The following is a 21,489-nucleotide window of genomic DNA, read 5'->3' as shown; positions in this document are numbered from 1 at the left end:
TCGCTCGGTGCCTGGTCCTTCTGGGCCCTGGGCGGACGCCCTTTAGGCTACTCTTGGCTTGGGGCGGCCCGCGGTCGCCATGACAACCATTGTGGGCCGGAAGCGCCGCCTCCGTGCCGCCCTTCCTCCTTTCCCCCTCCACCCGCCGCTCCGATGGAGCCGCCCACCCCTGCGCCCGGCCTCGGTAAGCCCTGGGCCGGGTTCACGGGAGGGGCGCGGGCAGGAGTCGGCGAGGGTGGGGCTCCGAGCTCGGCCCCAGCCGAGCCTGGCGCAGCACCCCGGGCGCTGTGGAGGGGGGATGGGGGCTGAACGGGGTCGGGGTCTGCTGGGACCCTAAAGGAGCCACTTCGGACTGGAAAAAGCATTTCTCCACGGATCTTGGCATGCTCACCATGGCTGCGTGTCCTGCCAAGCCCTGCGACAGTGCGAGGGCAGCTTCCCCCACCCCTCCCTCAGCTAGTTTTCCAGACTCTTCTCTGGGCTTGAGGTGTGAGGCCAAGGCACTGGGAAGACCCCCTGATGGTGGCCCACCGACCTGGCAGCACTTGGCTCCAGTAGCTGGGGCGGAACATCCAGAGAAAAGGTCGGCGTCCCCTGCTGTCTGATGAAGGGAGCAAAAAGAATAAAGAAGTCTTGGGAACGCGGGTGCTTGTGTTTAAGTGGGCGAGACGGACTGCATCCAGTGAGAACATCCAGTCTAACGCGTTTCTTAGGAGGGCAGGGATTTGGAAACTTGCTTGAGAAGATTGCTTCCCCTCTGGGCCTGAGTTTTCTCACGTCTGAAAAGAAGGGTTTATGATCCCACATTGTGCAAAATCAGCACGAAGATGCATTTGCAGTTTTCCCTCTGGTAACTTTGGGGTCCTCCCCTAAGCGTTCCAACGGATTCCCTTTATCCAAAGAAGAAGTGAGAGCATAATGTTTATCAGTGAGGTTTTAACACCGATCTCCTAATGCAGTGCTGTGAGTAGTGAGGAAGCAGAAAGCTCTGAGGTACCACAAATAAAAAGCAAACTAATTTTTTAAGAAATTATATTGAACCTTGGAAGTGTAGTGACACTTTAAACAGAACACAGAGCAGCATCTTAAATGGTCTATGACCACCCCTGCCCCCGAAAAAGAAATACAAATTCGGTCACTGATTTTTTAGAAACAAGGTTAATTTTGATGAACTTTTTTACCTGTGTAGTTGTAACTTTTTTTCACATGTTTTCAGATTTGCTATGATTATAGCACTGGGTCACTGGGTATGCAAAGATGTTGTAAAAAGTGTTAAGTTCAGCTGAGTAAATGAAGATCTAATTGGCATCATTACAAGATTCATGAGTCAAGCAGCATCTCATCTAGCAGAGACATACTCTGAGGGGTTGTACAAAATGGAAGGCATTTGTAGAAAGGAGGGTGGGACAAGGAAATCATCGAAAAAAATGAAAGTTCATTGGAGGAAAGTCAGTTCAAGTGACAGTGGCTTCTCATTGGGGTTTGTGATTGACACTTTGGGGTAATTGACCAGAGTCAGTTACCAGAGGGCATAAGAGCTCCCTCTCCAGGCCCTCCCAACTCCAGTTTTAGTTGAGGTTTCCTTTTATTAATTTTCAGTTACTGCCTTTTGATCAAGATCTTTCTCCAAAAGCATCGCTGATCCAGAGACAGGCTTTCCAAATTCAGCCTTCGCTCCTTGGTGCCAGGAAAGACCTTTTCTGGGTGTCATGTCCCACACTGGAGGGAAAGTGCACAGACCAGAAACTGCCTGAGGCCACATTTGAGTAACAAGAGACAGTAGTAGGGAGAACTCGCAGGCATTTCTTATCCCAAGTCTGTATTTTGTCAAGGTTGTAAGCGTTGGAAATCATCTCAAAGCGCTGAGCTAGCATCACCTCATTAAGCACATCATTTTCACTAAGGTCCAACAATCAGGAGGTAGAAAACTTAACAAGTATGCAGAACAGAATTTAAAACAACATAACAAAACCATCTTTACACAGAACCATAAAGATGGTTCTAAACCAAAACTTTCACATACAAAGATGTAGCCAGGAGGTGTGCATAAGGCTCCTGCATAAGTGACAGTATCTGTGGACCCGTTCATTGTTACAGAGGCATTAGCATCATTCAACCAAGGCTCATATACTGTATTATTATATATTGAAAGGCTGTCTAAATACATGGGTATGTCAGTAAGCTTACAAATGGCCTGATTACATTGGCTGCCCCACAGAGTTTCTTATATAGATACTCGAGAGACCTCATTTTCCCATCCCAGGGTTGGGTTAGATTGAAGCAAAGAACAAGGTTAGGTGGGCTTAGTACCCTCACTTTATAAAACAGACCCTTGGAACACTTTAAACACACAGTGGCATTTGGGATTTCATTGAAATTACTTCTAGGGTGGAGCCAGGCCAAGTGGCAGTTGAATGAAGTCCAGCTGCAGGTGTTCAAGGGTCTCAGGGCTCCAGGAGCAAGAATAGTTTTTCCAGCATTATGGACCTGGCAGATCAGAATTGTTGGTAGTCTGTTTTTGCAGTTTTGTAGACGTCTCCCCACCAATGGTGATTCATAATTTGAGTCATCTTAAATGTACTATGGTGGATGAAGGAATGTAAACACAAAAAACAAAGGGATTTGCCAGGGTTCCAGGAAGAACCAGGCAGCCGTCTTGGGTTTCCAAGAGCCCTGACCATTCATTTAGTTTACAGCCATTGTTTACCCACCTTAATTTCTCTGATTCAGGAGCAGACTGTTGCCATGTTACAAGGACATCAGGATGGCAGAAGTCTGGCAGTGAGGGATGATTTTTTGCAGAAGCAGAACGGATTGCATCCACATGTGTTACAATCTTTATAGATTCCGTCGCTGTTGCCTTTGCACGAGAGTCATCCAGGACATTTCCCTGATGCTCAGGTTCAGTCCTTTTAGTGTGAGTCTTAATTTTGATGACAGCAGTTTCAGAAAGTAAGAGAATAGCAGTAAGAAGATCGTTTACTTGTTGCCCATTTTCTGTTGGGGTCCCAGAGGATGTCATACAACGTTTTAAGATAATAACTAGAATTACAAGTGATAATCATTGTACCAGGTCCTGTCAGATTTCTAGGAATTTCACACAATTTCTGGAACACTTACATACCTGTACAAACACAACATAAAAAAAGCTTAGTGGGGACTTCCGTGGTGGTCCAGCAGTTAAGACTCTGCACTCCCAATGCAGGGGGCACGGGTTTGATCCCTGGTCAGGGAACTAGATCCCGCATGTCGCACCTAAGAGCCTGCATGCCACGACTAAGAGCCTGCATGCCGCAACTAAAGATCCCGCACGCCACGACGAAGATCCCACACACGGCAATGAAGATCCCGAATGCCGCAACTAAGAACTGGCGCAGCCAAATAAATAAATAAATAATTTTTTAAAAAAAGGTTTAGTACTATTTCTTGTTTGACAATGCTTCTCATGTAATTTAACATATCAAATAAACGTAATTAGTTTAACAAATATTTTGGTAAGTTCCAGGGGCCCTGTGGGAAAATCCCAAAGTTTCTTCCAGGTCAAAAAGACTTCATTTAGAATTTGATTTGGGGAAGCTTGTTAAAAGTATGAAAAAAAAAAAAAAAGGTTTAAAAACACTGCCTAGATAGGATCACAGGTCACTGTGAAACATTACTTAGTTATCTATTTAACCAAAGTGATAAAAATAATTTTAACAGGCAAATATAGACGGTTATACAGCTGTTAGCAAAACTTTAGCTCTTTTAATATGAAGAAGACTCAGTTTTCCTAAGTAACCAAGGACCTGATGACAAAGAGCACAGGAGATGACTGTGATAAAACACAAAATCTTTGCTTTCTAGGCAGATTACTTTTAAAGAAAAAGCTTTTACAATCTTTTATCAGGAGCAGATCAACAATCCCAGAAAACTTGTTCTGTCAGCAGATGAAAGAAAATTAAGCTTTAATTTTACATAATAAGCCTATTTCCAGAACCCTTCTGGTAGCAATCCAAATTTTAACCCACTTGACTACAGAAGGTAAATTTGTCCTTCATAAGCAGAAGTTCTAGTTTAGACAAAATTACTCTCACTTCCCTTAACAAAAATGCATCTTCATTCTTCATGCCTTTTCTTACCCAAAACACATCCTTCTTTCCTTGCATACAGAGTTGTTTCCCTTATTTCTAGTAGTTTCAATAACATATGTTAGAATTTTTAGCCCTGAGAAATCTTTAATTTCTAGTGAAAACTAAGAAGCAAGTGATCATGAACTGTCTTTAATATTAGCATTCTGTGGCTTGGCAAATTTATAAATACTTTTAATAGTTTATAGAAACATGCTTTTTGGTGTGGCTTAAAACATGTTTACTAATAGATCCACTTCGTTTCTCTGCAGTGGGAATTCAAAAGCAGATAAACCTATGATCAGTAATTAATATTCAATATTTTATCTTACTAGGGAATGGTCCATATATTCAATAAGTTTCTATCATTTAATTTAACTTAGCAAAATTCTAAAGTTTCAGGTTGCCGGAAAGATCTGGGAAACTTATTTGAAAAGTTCACCTAAAAAACCTTTTATCTTACATTTATTTAATTTACTTGCCCTTAGCAGTTATGTTTAGATTACTTATGAAAATTTCATCATACCGAGTTTTTTCTTGTTGACAAATTTGTAAGCCTAGGTAGAATAAAAGTATTATATTTAATGCTAAAAACTCTAAAGACATGCCTGTTTTATTTAAGCCAATAAATTTAAACTAGCTTTTATTTACTGAAGATTATCCCAGATCACATGAGGCATTTGGGTTAGTTTCTATTTTTCTGAGAATTTAGAATGCCCAATCTTTAAAAGTGCCTGACCTTCAAACCAACTAAATAGAGCTCTTTTACAAAATAATTTTAGCAATACCATCCAGAAGTAGAAAAATATCTCACATTTAATATCTATATCTATCTACCTATTTATCTCTCTATATATCTATCTAGATACCTTTATATACATGTATACAAATATATAAACATGCAAACAGATTTTATAAGTTTTCCTTCCTTTGTGCAGGACAGTTCTATATCTAATGTCCTGATCTATTACAATAGGGGAGGTTTGGGGATTGGCAAAAAGGATTGACAGACCCCTCCACTTATTGTTGGACTGGTTCTTTCTCTCTGGGTACACAGTTCATTTTAACTTAGGGGAGGAGCCTAAAAAAATTACATCAAGCTCTGAATATCAGCTTCCAATTTTCTGATCATAAAGTTATTGAATCCTTTCAAACATCTTGTCAAGTTTTAGCCAGGGCAAACAGTAAATACTACTGGCAGTGTGAACAACCCCATGAATTGTATTTGTAGTTTCCCCTTGGCTGTTAAAGGGAATAACACAGCAGTTTACCAGAAAATCCCTCAGCGTCCCGTCAACTTTGGGAGGGGCCCATATGGGGGCATTTAAGTTGATGTTGAAGAATTTGCATAAAGTTTTAAGGACAACCACTTTCCCACTGTCCCAGGTGATTACAATTGAGACATCAAGTTCTCTGCCAGTGTTTTTTCTTTTTAATATTTTTTTATTTATATATTTATTTATTTGGCTGCCTCGGATCTTAGTTGGGGTACTCAGGATCTTTGTTGCGCCATGCGGGATCTAGTTCCTGACCAGGGAAGTGAACCTGGGCCCCCTGCATTGGGAGCTCGGAGTCTTAACCACTGGACCACCAGGGAAGTCCCTGGGCCAGTGTTTTGATAATGAACGGCTAATAGGGTGAAAAGGGGGAGGCCTAGGTGTTGTTTTAGATACCTTTTGCATCTTTAATTTTTAAAATTATCCTTTTGCAATGAATCTTCCAATGAAACTATTTTGGAATCCTGAAGCATTTTGGTAGCTTCCGCATACCATTTAAAATAGGTATCCCATCTGTCTGTTCAACTTGGGATCCCTTTCTCTCTAGCGTATTTCTTTTCTTTCTTTTTTTTTTTTTTTTTTATCTAGCGTATTTCTTTTTTTTTTTTTTTAATATTTATTTATTTATTTATTTATTTATTTATGGCTGTGTTGGGTCCCCGCCTCTGTGCGAGGGCCTTCTCCAGCCGTGGCAAGCGGGGGCCACTCCCCACCGCGGTGCGCGGGCCTCTCACTATCGCGGCCTCTCCCGTTGCGGAGCACAGGCTCCAGATGCGCAGGCTCAGTAATTGTGGCTCACGGGCCCAGCTGCTCCGCGGCACGTGGGATCCTCCCAGACCAGGGCTCGAACCCGTGTTCCCTGCACTGGCAGGCGGACTCCCAACCACTGCGCCACCAGGGAAGCCCTAGCGTATTTCTTAAATGAACAATCTTGTCTGACTGGAAAGTTCCCCAGGATGGCCATTGTAATTCTATGTAGTCTTTATTAAGACTTTGCCATTTTTGTAGATATCTACAGCGTCTGGGACCACAGTTCTTAGACAAAATAAGCAGGTGTGTGGGAAGGTGGTGAGCTCACCTCTTTGGATATAAAGGATCTGTTTCTTTTAGCTAAGTTTTTGGGTTTCTTGGAGCCTCACTAATAATCTGAGGAGCGGGGAAAGGGTTTAACCTCCAGGCCCCAAAGAATGAGGACTGTGGGTTGATTCCAAACAAATGAGCTGCAGCTGCTACCACGAGTTCCCAAGGTGGATGGAATCTGGGGGAGGATTGCAAATAAATGGGGAATTGTAGACTAAGCTGTTAGCAGTTCCCAAAGTGGAATCCAGAACGGAGTTTAAGGGCTGGGATTTTTCCATCTGGGAAATTGTAGTCTTAAAGGCTAGGGACTTAGCTTCAGGTAGAACTATCTGCCAGCTCAAGCTGACCTGCCCTGTAAAGGAAAAGCCAATTGGGTTGGGAGCTTGAACGCAAAGAGGGTGGAGCCCAAACAGAGGGGAACTTGCCAATGGCCCTCGCAAACGGCAAGAAAGACTGAACTCAAACCATTTCTCATTGTCCCCGAATGTCATCAGGAATTTGCTTTGGATCCCCTCACTGCCACCAATCTGTTAAACAACAAATTTCAACTGAGTAAATTTGAAGATCTAATTGGCTTTATTAAATGATTCACAAATCGGGCAGCATCTCATCTAGCAAGCAGAGAGATACTTCAGTTGTACAAAACGGCAGGTTTTTATAGAAAGGAGGGTGGGACAAGGAAATCATCAACAAGAGAAAAATGAAAGTTCATTGGAGGAAAGTAAGAGTTCAGGTGATAACAGCTTCTCATTGGCTGAGCTGTGGCCATTTCCATTGGCTGGGCTTGTTACTGGGCGGGAAGAAAATCTTCCTCCTGCTGGAGTAGTAAAGTAGTTGTATTTGGGAGCGCTAGGTATGTCTCTTCTGGTTGGGATCTGTAATTGATGGCTTCCTGTTTGGGGTAATTGATGAGGAATGGGAGGGTGTGAGAGCTCCCTCTACAGGCCTTCCAATTTCAGTTGAGGTTTCCTCTTACTAATTTTCACAAAGACAGTCTTGGCTTTGTAGGGCAGGGATCAGCATACATTTTCTATAAAGGGTCAGATAGTAAATATTTTAGGCTTTGCAGTCATCCCGTCTCTGGGAAATACTCAACTCTTCATTGACACGTACAAATGTAAATGAATGGTGTGGCTGTGTTCCAATAAAACTTTATGGACACTGAAATTGGCATTTAATATGATTTGTGAGTGTCACAATCTTTTGATTTTTTTAATAAAGCATCTAACAAATGTAAAAACCACTCTTAGCCCGGGAGCCATAGGAAAACAGGCAACACGGGCCCAGATTTTGGCTGCCTGTACTCGTGCTTCCACTCAGATGGCAGCAGTGATGGGGCCCATCTGTTGCGTCCTCCCACTGCCTGGCCAGTTCCTCGTGGCTTGCTGTGGGAGCCCGTGAGAGCCCAGCCAACAAATGATTCCCTTCTCAGGCAAGGAGAGCAGTGTCTATCTGCTGAGGGCTTTTGGAAACACGAGACACTCAGTTATGCAAAATGTTGTTCCGGGAACCCCAAGTTATAAATTAATCGTGTGAAAGCTACTATCTTGTTTGTGACTTAAGTCCAGCGGGGCAAGGTCAGGGAGTGTGAGTTTTTTTTTTTAAACTTTAGCGTGTTGTGGGCATGCTTTCATTATTAGACAATACATTCTTTCCCTCTTAAAATTCCTCTTCGGCTTCAGTTTGCTCCTGGTATAAAAAGTCTTAAGAGTTTTGGATTGGAGAAGCAAACTTTTTGGTGTCTGTGTGCGTGACAGTGGCTTTTCATCCTTGTCAAAGCTTCAAGGCGTACAAGAAAGAACTGGTGGGGGCTCTGGGCTACTTGAAGGAGGGTCCTGGTAAATGACCTTGTTTGATCTCAGTGGAAACCAGTTTTTAAGTTTCTGAAGTATGTTTGGAAATGCAAATATTCGTGAGAGGGGCATCCCGAGAGATCAATACATTGCTCCTCAATTGTGTACTTCCTGTGTCCTTGTGTCCCTCTCAGTTAGTGGTATTTGGGGTGATGAAGGGGGGATCTGGCTTCTAGAAAATGCTATGCCATAAACAGAGTGTCCAGGGAGAACAGAGCCACAGAAAGAGTTCTTTATCTGTGTGTGTGGAGCAGGAGGGGGAAGTGTTTCTAGTCTTTTGAGAAAAAGGAATTTCATTAAAAAAATATATTAAGTGCCTGTTATGAGCAAGCCACCACGCTAGAGGTTCAGTGCACACCATTTCATTTAATTTTCTCAACCATATGGTGAAGTAATTAGATGAAGAAACAGGCTTGGCCATTTGCCCAAAGCCACAGGTAACAGAGCAAGGATTCAAACTCAAGTCAACCTGATTTCAAAGCCCAATAGCCTTACCACTCCTGACACTCTGCCCAGATCACAATTATTTGGAGTCATCGAGGAGGGATTTTCAATGGGGTGTTACAAAATTTCCCTGAGTCACAGATGGCTCTCCCCGGAGACATAGGAGACCATGTCTATATTTTGAGAGATGCTTCTTCCAAAGGATTGTATGAGCTACTCTAGAGTGAAGTAGGCTTGATAAATAATCTAAGCACCATCATTGGCTGAGTCCTCGAGCTGCATTATTTCATCCCCAGCTCCTATAAAACACGTGTGCTGCTCTCCCAGGCTCCTGCTGTGATACCCAGGCTCCAAGAGGACACGGCAGCAGGTGAGAAATATGCTTCCTGCTTACAAGTCCAATGAAGAAAATTCCAAGAAGTCCACTATTTGATAACTCTTCCTTCTTGGAAAACAAGCCCAGAAATGAAGTTGCTCTGGCATGGTGAAGGCTGCGCCTGCACAGTCACCACTGAAATCATTTTTGCATCAGTTCAAGGCCCTTACGGATTTTTCCACTTGTGAAGCAACTGAACTGCGGTCCCCTTAGCTTTTCTTGGAGCACAATGCAATGCCACCCCCCCTTTAAAAAATTTTTTTATTGGAGTATGGTTGCTTTACAATGTTGTAAAGCACAACCACTGCACAACAAAATGAATCAGCCATACACGTACAGATATCCCCTCCTTTTTGGGCTTCCCTCCCATTTAGGTTACCACAGTGCATTAGGTAGAGTTCCCTGTTCTATACAGTATGTTCCCATCGGTTGTTGCAATGCCCTTTTGTGTGGCCTCTGCTTTCCCCGCTCTGGCTTGGACCTGGACGTGACCTTTATCCTACATGCCTCTGGCTCTCCCCGATCTGTAGAACACTCTGTCACTGTGGCATAGGCTGGATTTCTGTCTTCCCCGCCAGCCCGAGCGAGAGCCAGCTGACCCTGGCTGGGAACGGAGCTGTTTTGTTTCTGTCTTTTTCCCCCACAAGTCCGGAAAAATAGGAAGCATTTCATCGAGTGGTGTCTTCCTTGAGAGGGTTTTACAAAATCTCTTCCGGGGAGAGAAGCCAGAAGAGTTTTTGATAATGATCATCTTAACCCATTCGAGCCTTCTCTGTGGGCTTGTTCCAGAAGCCATTTCTCAAACACTCAACAACCTGCACGGGGTTAATTTTCAGCATGTCACAGGAGGGCCAGAATGACTTTGTATTGCTGACGACAGCTTGGACTTTAGCTGCGCCGTGGCTTAGGTATCTAGGGATTTTGAAATAAAGCAAGTGATGGGACTAAAAGGAGGGAGGCAGAACTGCTCCCACTTCACCTGGGTTATGCCTCCTCTTCAGAGTCTTGAAAGTTAAGCGCTCTGGGGATATTTTTAAATGGCAGGGGCCAGTTAATCTAAAAGTGACAGTTACAGTCATGGCAGTGAGCAGCTAGCTGGCTGAGATTCAGGTCCTCGGCTAACAGGGAACCCGGAAAACCTCAGCCTGAACGCACAATTGAGAGGACATGGGGAAAGAAAAGGTGAAGAGATAGTGGTAAGTGAGATCCCCCCCCTCCCTGGGGTCACTGACCATACAGCCAGCATCCATGTGAATAGGAATTTAACACATAGTGAGGGCAGCCCCTGGACAGAGGCTTGCATGCGGGCACAGAGGCGCGGCTGTTTGAGGGAAGCTGATGTAAAGGGCTCGAAATGTAATGTAGATGAAGGACCTTTTCTTTGCTTCTATAAATGGTTATGTTGCTGGGGATCCCAGTGCAAACTTTCATCAGCTTCACACACCAAAATAGTTTAGGCTTTAGTTTTACCTACAAGGCAACTCTGGGAGATTTTGGCCCCCAAAGCTTCTGTCTTCAAGAAGAGAATTCTGTTTCTTATAGATGTCCAATCTCTCAGACTGTTGCTCGTTTTTTTTAAAAAAAGCAGACTCTGAGAGTAAAGCATTTCTGGTGGTCCTCTGTTGCTAGAAAGACACAATTTTCTTTCATTTTTAAAAAGCCTAGTACGAAGTAAAAGTCTTGAAACAGCACAAAGTAAAATGAGGCGTCTTCTTGAACCATCCTCTGTCTGTCCCTCCTCCGGGGAGGCACTATCCCCTTACCTTTTACAAGGCACAGTTTGGTATAAAGCTTCCCAGAACTTGTTTCCTTCAGACCTTTTGTTCTGGGCATTCACTGTGTGCATAATCATATCTCTCACGTCAATCATTACTGTTATTTTAACATAAACAGGCAGGACTGAGGGGGAGTTCCCGGGAAGCAGGTCTTTCAGTTTAAAAGCTGAAAGGTATAGACATTGTTTTAAATAATTTTTCCTTCTAACAGTGTCTTGGGGGATCTTTACAAGATGTGATTTCTTTGCTGACTTCTCCAGATTTTAAATGGAAAGACCCAGCCAATCCTAAGTCAGGTGATCAGAGGTGCAAACATCCCCAAATCGTGACGTTATTTGAAGAGCTCTTTTGAAGGCATTTTATATTAATGCAAAAGAGCTTTATTTGCTCCTGCTCTGGTGTCATGTAAACTCCCTCAGACTCTAATCACCTTCAGATCTGAGACAGAATTTAGAGTATGATGTTATATGAGATACTTGATCTTTTTTTAAAAAATAGATTTATTTATTTATTTATTTATGGCTGTGTTGGGTCTTTGTTGCTGCGCACAGGCTTTCTCTAGTTGCAGCAAGCGGGGGCTACTCTTCGTTGCGGTGCGCGGGCTTCTCATTGTGGTGGCTTCTCTTGTTGTGGAGCACGGGCTCTAGGCACACAGGCTTCAGTAGTTGTGGCACGTGGGCTCAGTAGTTGTGGCTCACAGGCTCTAGAGCGCAGGCTCAGTAGTTGTGGCACACGAGCTTAGTTGCTCCGCGGCATGTGGGATCTTCCCGAACCAGGGCTTGAACCTGTGGCTCCTGCATTGGCAGGTGGATTCTCAACCACTGCGCCACCAGGGAATTCTGAGATACTTGATCTTTATGGGGAAATAAACATTTTAATCTTTTGAAATGGAGTTTCCTCAAAGTCTTATCCCCGTAGAAACATTGGGATACCTTATTCTAAAGCTTCCTCCGCATTTTGACTCAGGGATCTTACTTCGGAGGAGTGTATCTGTTCCTTGGGGAAGCCTGGAAGCATGGTCAGAAATCTTGCATTTTATCTGAAAACTTCATGTACAGTTCACATTCTGTTCTAATAGATCTCTTTGTTATTATAACAGTAAGCTTATTACCATAGAGTAAGATGGTTCTCCAGGAAGATAGTCTATGTTCCATTATTCTAGGGATCCAGGGCTGCTGGGTACAGCAAGGAAACTGAGGTATGGATTACTGAGTGGTTGGCATGTGCCAGGTGTTTACCCACAAGGACACTCTTGGTAAGGAGATATTATTTACTCCTTTTCACAGAGCAGGAAACCAAGGTTTGGAGAATTTGGGTGACAGGCTCAGGTCAGTCAGGTGACAAATGTCAGAGCCTCCACCCAGGTCACTCCCACATCAGAAGTCCCGCTGTCTGCCCCTCTGGGGCACCCAGCACACATTAGCCACCCCGACCTGTGCTGGGGCCCCAGGAAAACAAGCACACTCTTCGGGGGTTTTGTGCCAGTCCTTTTGGACTCACTAAAGCGCCACCTCTTCAAATCAAATTAAATCATGAGTGACAGTGATATTAGAGGGAAACCTTGAACACACCCTCCTTTCTATTTACAAGTAAATCAGTCACAGGCTCCAGTACTAACTAGAATAATCGGTTGTTGGAAACGCCTCTCTTAGCAGGCTTCCTCCACTCTGTTATAAGGAAAGCTGTGCTCTCTTATTTCCACACTCCCAATAAAGTGGGGCTTTCGGGGCCCTCCTGCTGTGGAATAACCGGTGCAACGTGGAAAAACTCCTCTGGTTCCAAGCAGTTCAGGAAACATTGGGCTGCCTGTGGGGAATCCAGACCCTTTCCAGCAGGACTTGTCAGAGCCTTTCCTGTGCTCACCTGCAGTGGGACTCTCCAGGATGTGACTTTGGGATTTGGCAAGGATGGGGACTGTCTTTTGTACCGCACAGCCACCTCTTGAGAAGCATGGAACAATTTAATGCCTTCCTCCCTTCCTTTCAAGAATCCTGGGAGGCAGGATCGTGGAAGGATAAGATTCCAGGCTTGAACTCCTGAGCAGGGTTCAAAGGCTCTGTGTGTGTGTGTGTGTGTGTGTGTGTGTGTGTGTGTGTGTGTGTGTGAGTATACGGAGCTCAGGCTCCCAGGGCTCTGGATGGATTGGAACAGGGAGATCTGCTAACAGACGATTGCACTAACTCAGCTTTGGGTGGAGCTGGGTATAGGAGAAGGGATGGAGAAAACACACGTGCGCGTGCACACACACACAGACACGCACACACAGCAGCTGGACAGCCCAACTCAGGTCCCCGACCTGCCACTTGACGATGTGACCTTGGGCAACAGACTGCCCCCCTGCACCTCATCTCCATTTGCGAGGCAGGAGTACATCCTTCATGGAGTTTTTGCAGACCTTTAAAGGGATGATAAATGTAAACTATGCAGCATAATGCCTGGTAGGTAGTAAGTGTGCAACAAATATTAGCCTTTATTATTATTCAGCAATTTCATTGGTTTCTTGAGGAACTGCTATGTTCTTCCCCCTGTGTCTACACCGGATCTACTGAAGAGCCCTATTTCCAGAGTCATTTTTTCACATGCCTGCTTGCTAGGAAAGGGGTGGGGAAAGATTAAATCTGTGTAGACTTGGGTTTCAGGCCCCGGCTACCCTCCCAGAATTGACTTTCAAGGCGGGGAGACAGGTATGCACGTTACAGTGACCTCACAGACGACTACACGCTGTGATGAGTGCCAGGAGGGCGAGGACAGGGAGCCGTGAGGGCACAGAGCACATGCTGGGCATTCTGGGTGCTCTGTCTCCTGCAGTCCCTTATGTCACAGGGAGGGGGAGCAGGGTGCCCGTCCCGGTGGTTGCCCCGCGCCTCAACTTGACACTCACACCCTTGGGGCAGGAGGACTGTCCCGGGAGGCAGGAGGGCTGGGCCATCAGACACACTTGAGCCAGGTGCGGGCATCCATGCATCCAAGAGGTACTTACCGACCCTTCCGTGTGTGAGGCACTGCACTGGGGAGTGGAGAGCAAGACAAAGCCGGTCCTAGTCCTCAGGAAGCTTACATGCCACTGGGGCAGATGGATGAGAGTATGAGTGAAAATATGGTGTAATTTCAGCAGGTGATAATTGACATAAGGGAAGGGATGTGTCATAGAGAATAAGACAGACCCATAGGGGGTCAGGGCAAGTCTAAGGGGGGGAACACGGGAGCCAAAGACAAAAAAAAAGGAGCAAGAGATAACCATGCCAGGAGGCGGAAGGAGGCAGGGAAGGGAAGAGCATTCCAGAACATGGGCCAACACCTGCGGGACTGAAGGGGACCAGTGTGGCCAGATCACCAGGGCCACGTGGACCATGGGAAGCAGTGCAAATTCAGTTCAGCTGCTCACTGCCAGCATGACCTTGGGCGAGTTGTTTTTCTTTTTTGGCTTGGGTCTTCGTTGCTGTGCACAAGCTTTCTCTAGTTGCAGTGAGCGGGGGCTACTCTTCATTGTGGTGTGCGGGCTTCTCATTGTGGTGGCTCCTCTTGTTGCAGAGCATGGGCTTCAGTAGTTATGGCACACGGGCTCAGAAGTTGTGGCATGCAGGCTCAGTAGTTGTGGCGCACGGGCTTAGTTGCTCCGCGGCATGTGGGATCTTCCTGGACCAGGGCTCGAACCTGTGGCTCCTGCATTGGCAGGCAGATTCTTAACCACTGCGCTACTGAGGATGTCCCCTTGGGCGAGTTTAACTTCTCAAACCCTGGGTTTCTTCCTCAATAAAATCTGGCTTCTGGTGACACTGATCTCACAAGGCAGAGTGAGGTCATGATTAGAAAATGCTCAATACAAGGCATATATCCAGAAAAGATGAAAACTCTAATTTGAAAAGATCCGTGCACCCCAATGTTCAAAGCAGCACTATTTACAATAGCTAAGACATGGAAGCAACCTAAATGTTCACTGACAAAGGAATGGACAAAGAAGATGTGGTACATTTAGGTTGGTTCCATGTCCTGGCTATTGTAAATAGTTAGCTAGTGGGAAGCAGCAGCATAGCACAGGGAGATCAGCTCCGTGCTTTGCGATGACCTAGAGGGATGGGATAGGGAGGATGGGAGGGAGACGCAAGAGGGAGGAGATATGGGGACGTGTAAGCATATGGCTGATTGGTGTACAACAGAAACTAACACAGTATTGTGAAGCAGTTATACTCCAATAAAGATCTATTAAAAAAAAAAGATGTGGTACATATAAAAAGAATGAAATAATGCCATTTGCAGCAACACGGATGGACCTAGAGATTTTAAAACTAAGTGAAGTCAGACAAAGACAAATGTCATATGATATCACTTATATGTGGAATCTAAAAGAATGATACAAATGAACTTATTTACAAAACAAATAGGCTCACAGACACAGAAAACATGGTTACCAAAGGGGAAGGGTGGGGGAGGGATAAATTAAGAGTTTGGGATATGTACTATATAGAGAATAAATAAAGAACAAGGACCTACTGTATAGCACAGGGAAATATATTCAATATCTTGTAATAACCTTTAATAGAAAAGAATCTGAAAAAGAATATATATATAACTGATTATATAATTGACATCCTTATATAATTATATAATATATAATTGACATCCCTTCCCTTATGTCTGTATATATATATATATATATATATACATATAAACTGATTATATATAATCAGTTTATATATATATATAACTGATTCACTTTGCTGTACACCGGAAACTAACACAACATTGTAAATCAACTACACTTCAATTAAAAAAAAGAAAAGAAAAAAAAAAGAAAGAAAAAAAAAGAAAGAAAAAAAAAAAGAAAGAAAATGCTCAGTACAGAGCCTGACACATAGTTAGTATTAGTAAGTATTAACTACTGGTATTCAGGTTCTAACCAGCAGGCTGGGTGCCTTACATCTTGCTTTATGTGTTTTTAAACTTTTTAGTATAGAAAATTAACTTTTTTGAAAAACACATTCAGAGGTAGAGTGAATAGCACAACAAGCTGCTACATATTCACCACCCACCTTCAATAACTATCGACTTTCTGCTCTTCTAGTTTCTCCTACTCACACATACACCTTTTCCCCTGTATTTTCCTCCCAACGTTTTATTATGAACATTTTCAGACATACAACAACGTTGAAAGAATTTTACAGCAAGCACCCATAAACCCACCACTTAGATTCTGCCATTAACAATTTACTCAGGACTTCCCTGGTGGCGCAGTGGCTAAGAATCCGCCTGCCAGTGCAGGGGACACGAGTTCAAGTCCTGGTCCGGGAAGATCCCACATGACGTGGAGCAACTAAGCCCATGCGCCACAACTACTGAGCCTGCACTCTAGAGCCTGCAAGCCACAACTACTGACCCTGCGAGCCACAACTACTGAAGCCCACGTGCCTAGAGCCCGTGCTCCGCAACAAGAGAAGCCACTGCAATGAGAAGCCCGAGCACTGCAATGAAGAGTAACCCCTGCTTGCGGCAACTAGAGAAAGCCCACGCACAGCAACGGAGATCCAACGCAGCCAAAAATAAAATAAATTAATTTTAAAATAATTTTTTTTTTTTTAAAGAAATTCATGTTCTTTATTTATTTATTTATTTATTTATTTATGACTGTGTTGAGTCTTCGTTTCCGTGCGAGGGCTTTCTCTAGTTGCGGCAAGTGGGGACCACTCTTCATCGCGGTGCGCGGGCCTCCCACCATCGCGGCCTCTCTTGTTGCGGAGCACAGGCTCCAGACGCGCAGGCTCAGTAATTGTGGCTCACGGGCCCAGCTGCTCCGTGGCATGTGGGATCTTCCCAGACCAGGGCTCGAACCCGTGTCCCCTGCATTGGCAGGCAGATTCTCAACCACTGCGCCACCAGGGAAGCCCCTAAAATAATTTTTAAAAAACCCAATTTACCCTATTTGCTTGGTCACATGTCTTTTTCCCTACATACACTTTTTACACATTTCTTTTTTTTTTCTTTTTGGCCACACCACGCAGCATGCGGGATCTTAGTTCCCCGACCAGGGATCGAACCCGTGCCCCCTGCAGTGGAAGTGTGGAGTCTTAACCACTGGACACCAGGGGAGTCCCTTACACATTTCTTATAAATTGCAAACATCAGTACCTTTCCCCCTGAATACTCGTATCAGTAGCTCGAGTTCTGATTTCTGGAGTATTTTCAAGCAAATCTCAGAGCCAGATAAATACTTTATTACATATCTCTAAAAGAGATGAGGAGTTTTAAAATTTATTTATTTATTTTTGGCTGCGTTGGGTCTTCGTTGCTGTGCGCGGGCTTTCTCTAGTTTCGGCGAGCGGGGACTACTCTTCGTTGTGGTGCGTGGGCTTCTCATTGCGGTGGCTTCTCTTGTTGCGGAGCTTGGGCTCTAGGCGTGCAGGCCTCAGTAGTTGTGGCACGTGGGCTCCGTAGTCGTGGCTCATGGGCTCTAGAGCGCAGGCTCAGTAGCTATGGCGCACAGGCTTAGTTGCTCCATGGCATGTGGGATCTTCCCGGACCAGGACTTGAACTCGTGTCCCCTGCATTGGCAGGCGGATTCTTAACCACCGTGCCACCAGGGAAGCCCTATGAGGACTTTTTTAAAAAAGCCATTGCCATGATTATCTACCTCCAGCACAATTATTTATTTATTTATTTAGGCTGCACTGGGTCTTAGCTGCAGCACACAGGATCTTTTTAGTTGTGGCATGAGGGATCTTTCAGTTGCAGCATGCGGGCTTCTTAGTTAGGGCATACGGACTCTTAGTTGCAGCATGCAAATGGGATCTAGTTCCCTGACCAGGAATCAAACCCAGGCCCCCTGCATTGGGAGCGCGGAGTCTTACCCACTGGACCACCAGGGAAGGCCCATACCTCCAGCACAGTTAATGCTATTTCCTTAACCTAGTATGCAGCTCATGCTCAGTGTCCTCCAGTTGTCTCAAAGGTGTCTTTGAGGTTGTTCTGTTCAAATCGGGACCCACAAAACGTCCTGTTGTCTCTTTTAATCTATAATAATCACCACCATTATTAAATGCCAGTTACTTATTGAAGAAATGGAGTCATTTGTCCTGTAGAATTCTCCCCATCCTGGATTTGGCTGATTAAGCATCCTCCAAGTGTCTTTTAGCACGTTCCTCTGTGCCTCCTTTTTTTTTTTTTTGGCCGCACTGTGCGGCTTGCAGGATTTCAGTTCCCCGACCAGGGACTGAGCCCAGGCCATGGTAGTGAAAGCCCAGAATCCAGCCACTAGGCCACCAGGGAACTCATCCTCTGTCCCTCTTAATAAGTATTAAGTCTAGAGGTTTGAATCAACTCAGGTCCAAATCCAGTGCATTGTGTCATGTCACATGACTAGAACAGAATGTCTAGTCATCCCACTTTTTTTAAAAATTTTTTATTTTATTTATTTTTTTTATACAGCAGGTTCTTATTAGTTATCTATTTTATACATATTAGTGTATATATGTCAGTCTCAGTCTCCCAATTCATCCCCCCCCCCAGTTTTCCCCCCTTGGTGTCCATACGTTTGTTCTCTACATCTGCGTCTCTATTTCTGCCTTGCAAACCAGTTCATCTGTACGATTTTTCTAGATTCCACATATATGTGTTAATATACGATATTTGTTTTTCTCTTTCTGACTTACTTCACTGTATATGATAGTCCCTAGGTCCATCCATGTCTCTACAAATGACCCAATTTCGTTCCTTTTTATGACTGAGTAATATTCCATTGTGTATATATACCACATCTTCTTTATCCATTCGTCTGTCGATGGGTTGCTTCCATGACCTGGCAATTGTAAATAGTGCTGCAATGAACATTGGGGTGCATGTGTCTTTTTGAATTATGGTTTTCTCTGGGTATATGCCCAGTAGTGGGATTGCTGGGTCATATGGTAATTCTATTTTTAGTTTTTTTTGTTTTTTTAAAATTTATTTATTTATTTATTTATTTATGGCTGTGTTGGGTCTTCGTTTCTGTGCGAAGGCTTTCTCTAGTTGCGGCAAGTGGGGGCCACTCTTCATCACGGTGCACGGGCCTCTATCGCGGCCTCTCTTGTTGCGGAGCACAGGCTCCAGACGCGCAGGCTCAGTAGTTGTGGCTCACGGGCCTAGTTGCTCCGCGGCATGTGGGATCTTCCCAGACCGGGGCTTGAACCCGTGTGCCCTGCATTGGCAGGCAGATTCTCAACCACTGCGCCACCAGGGAAGCCCCTATTTTTAGTTTTTTAAGGAACCTCCATACTGTTCTCCATAGTAGCTGTATCAGTTTACATTCCCACCAACAGTGCAAGAGGGTTCCCTTTTCTCCACACCCTCTCCATAGTCATCCCACTTTTAGTGATGTTGACTCATCAGAGAGTTTGGGGATGGCAGCCTGATCTCCATTGTGAAATTCCCCATCAACCTTTCACCAGATGGTTTTACAAGCCACTGATGGTCAGAGCCTAAAACATTTTATTTCATTGCTGATTGTGGATGGTGGTTTTCTACCTCTACCAATCCTTCTGCGTTTATTAGCTATAACTTACAACTTTCACCCACCGTTTGGTAACCTTGAAATATATAGGATCTTTTCCTATAGGAAAGGCAGGATAAATGCTTGATTACACCCCTTTTTTTGTAAGTGAATTTCCAAAGTAATAAGTGGTGCCATGGCAACCTTCCAATGTGTCAATGAGGTGGTTTTTGTGTTTGTTTTGAGTAACATTATGACCTCATGATTTTTGAAAATATATTTGATGTATTTCAATCCACTGCAGTTGTCATCTTTTTTTGGCCCCAAATATCTTTTCTTTGGCAGGGAAGCCCATTCAGGTGGTGCCTTCTGTGTTTACATTTCTGCCCCAGCCCTGGAGTCAGCCATTTCTCCAAGGGGTCCTGGTTCCTTTTAGTAGGAAATATACTTAGAAATCATAATCTGGACACTGGGGAAGCCTGTGAACATTTTACACGCTCCCTGTGGTTTCTCTGTGCACAGTGGACTGGAGGGGCAGCCAGACGGGTTAGGAGGCTGGTGCAATGGTCCACGTGAGAGGTAGCAGTGGCTTGAACTTGATCTTAGGTAAAGCACTTAGCACAAGGCTTGATACGTCATGGAAAGTGCAACCGATGTTAAATGCATAAATGAAACGTTCTTTCATGATTTGCATTGTTTATGTATTAGTGAATTGAAACCTCACCAAAACTCTATGAGGAAGGTATTCTTACCATCCCCACTGAATCCGCAAGAAAACCAAGGCTCGGAGAGGTGAGGAAAGTTGCTCAAGGTCACACAGGAAGTAAAGAATCTAGCACCTCCAGATCCTGTACTCCAACCAATACACTGTGCTGCCCATAGGGGTCTTAGTTTCAAACTCAGAAATGACCTAGATTAATTGTTGGCACAAAACCTGATCCATCAGTGAGGCCGACCTGCTTACACTTCATGAGATTGTAAACAGATTCCGGGGTTGTGGGGCGTCCCAAGGGCTGGGCCATCCCTCAGACCCTCTCCCTGCCCCTTAACATTTCTGTGTCGCTGTACCTTAGCAGGAAGTGGCCCTCGAGACTGCTACTGCTACTACTCTCCACACAACCTACAAGCTCTTCCAAGCGTTCTCATTATTCAGTCTTTGCAGGAGCCCTATGAGGTTGGCATGTTTCAAAACTGGGAAGTTGAGGTCCCAAGAGTCAAATACAAACCATTAAAGATTTTCCTGGTGATGGCACCAGGGCTTGAACCCCCAGATTCTCTGATTCTGTATCTACAGCCATTTTTGCTTTTTGGTCTGGACAGAGGAGAGGTTGCTTCTTTTTAGGGAGCAAATCATCCTTGGGACTCAGTCGATTCTGCTCCAACATTTGCAACCAGATTTCCAAAGCTGGCAGGAAGCTCTGGGGCAGCCTTGGAGGGGAGCCGCTATCCCCAGGGTGGTGTATGGCTCAAATGGGGAGGAGGAGGTCTCCTCCTGAGTTACACCACTGCCTTTCAGGCTGGATGCTGCAATGGCCCTGCCCTGGACTAGCCCAGGTGGAGACCCTCAGCCAACAGAGCCAGGGCAACAGGTGCAAGAGGTGCCCATCACATAACAGCTCGACATCAGGGGAAAGTGTTGCATAAGATCCCTGGTCTCCAAGGCAGGGACCATCAGCACTGCTGCTACAGCAATCGCGGCAGCTCCTCCTGGTTGCCTGCTTCATTTATGCCAGCCTAAACAATCTACCTGTGTGAGTGCATTTAATCGCCCCTATGGGCTGCTTAGGCTGCGGAAACTAAGGCTCAGGTTAACCGCTCTGCTTGTAGGTGGCAGAGCCAAGATCCCACCCCAGGCGGCCGGACTGTAGCATGTGCTCTCGGCTCCCACGCTGTAGCTATCCCTCCATAGCTCCAAGAAGGAGCTTTGACTCCCTTAAGCATCTCATGGCCCTGCCTCAGTCTCCATCCCCGTCTGCTGCCCCACACCCACCTCACTGTTCTCTCAGCGCCAGGCCGACTGTGGGGTTCTTGGAGAGGTTCTGTCTCCTCCCGATTCCGGGCTTCTGTATCTCCTGCTCCATCTGTCTCCAACACTATTCCTCCTCCCTCCTGCCCTGGCA

This window comes from Eschrichtius robustus, chromosome 14, assembly GCF_028021215.1.
Source record: "Eschrichtius robustus isolate mEscRob2 chromosome 14, mEscRob2.pri, whole genome shotgun sequence".
In the NCBI taxonomy this organism is placed as follows: domain Eukaryota; kingdom Metazoa; phylum Chordata; class Mammalia; order Artiodactyla; family Eschrichtiidae; genus Eschrichtius; species Eschrichtius robustus.
The sequence above is the reverse complement of the archived record's forward strand: the minus strand, read 5'-3'. Positions refer to the sequence as shown.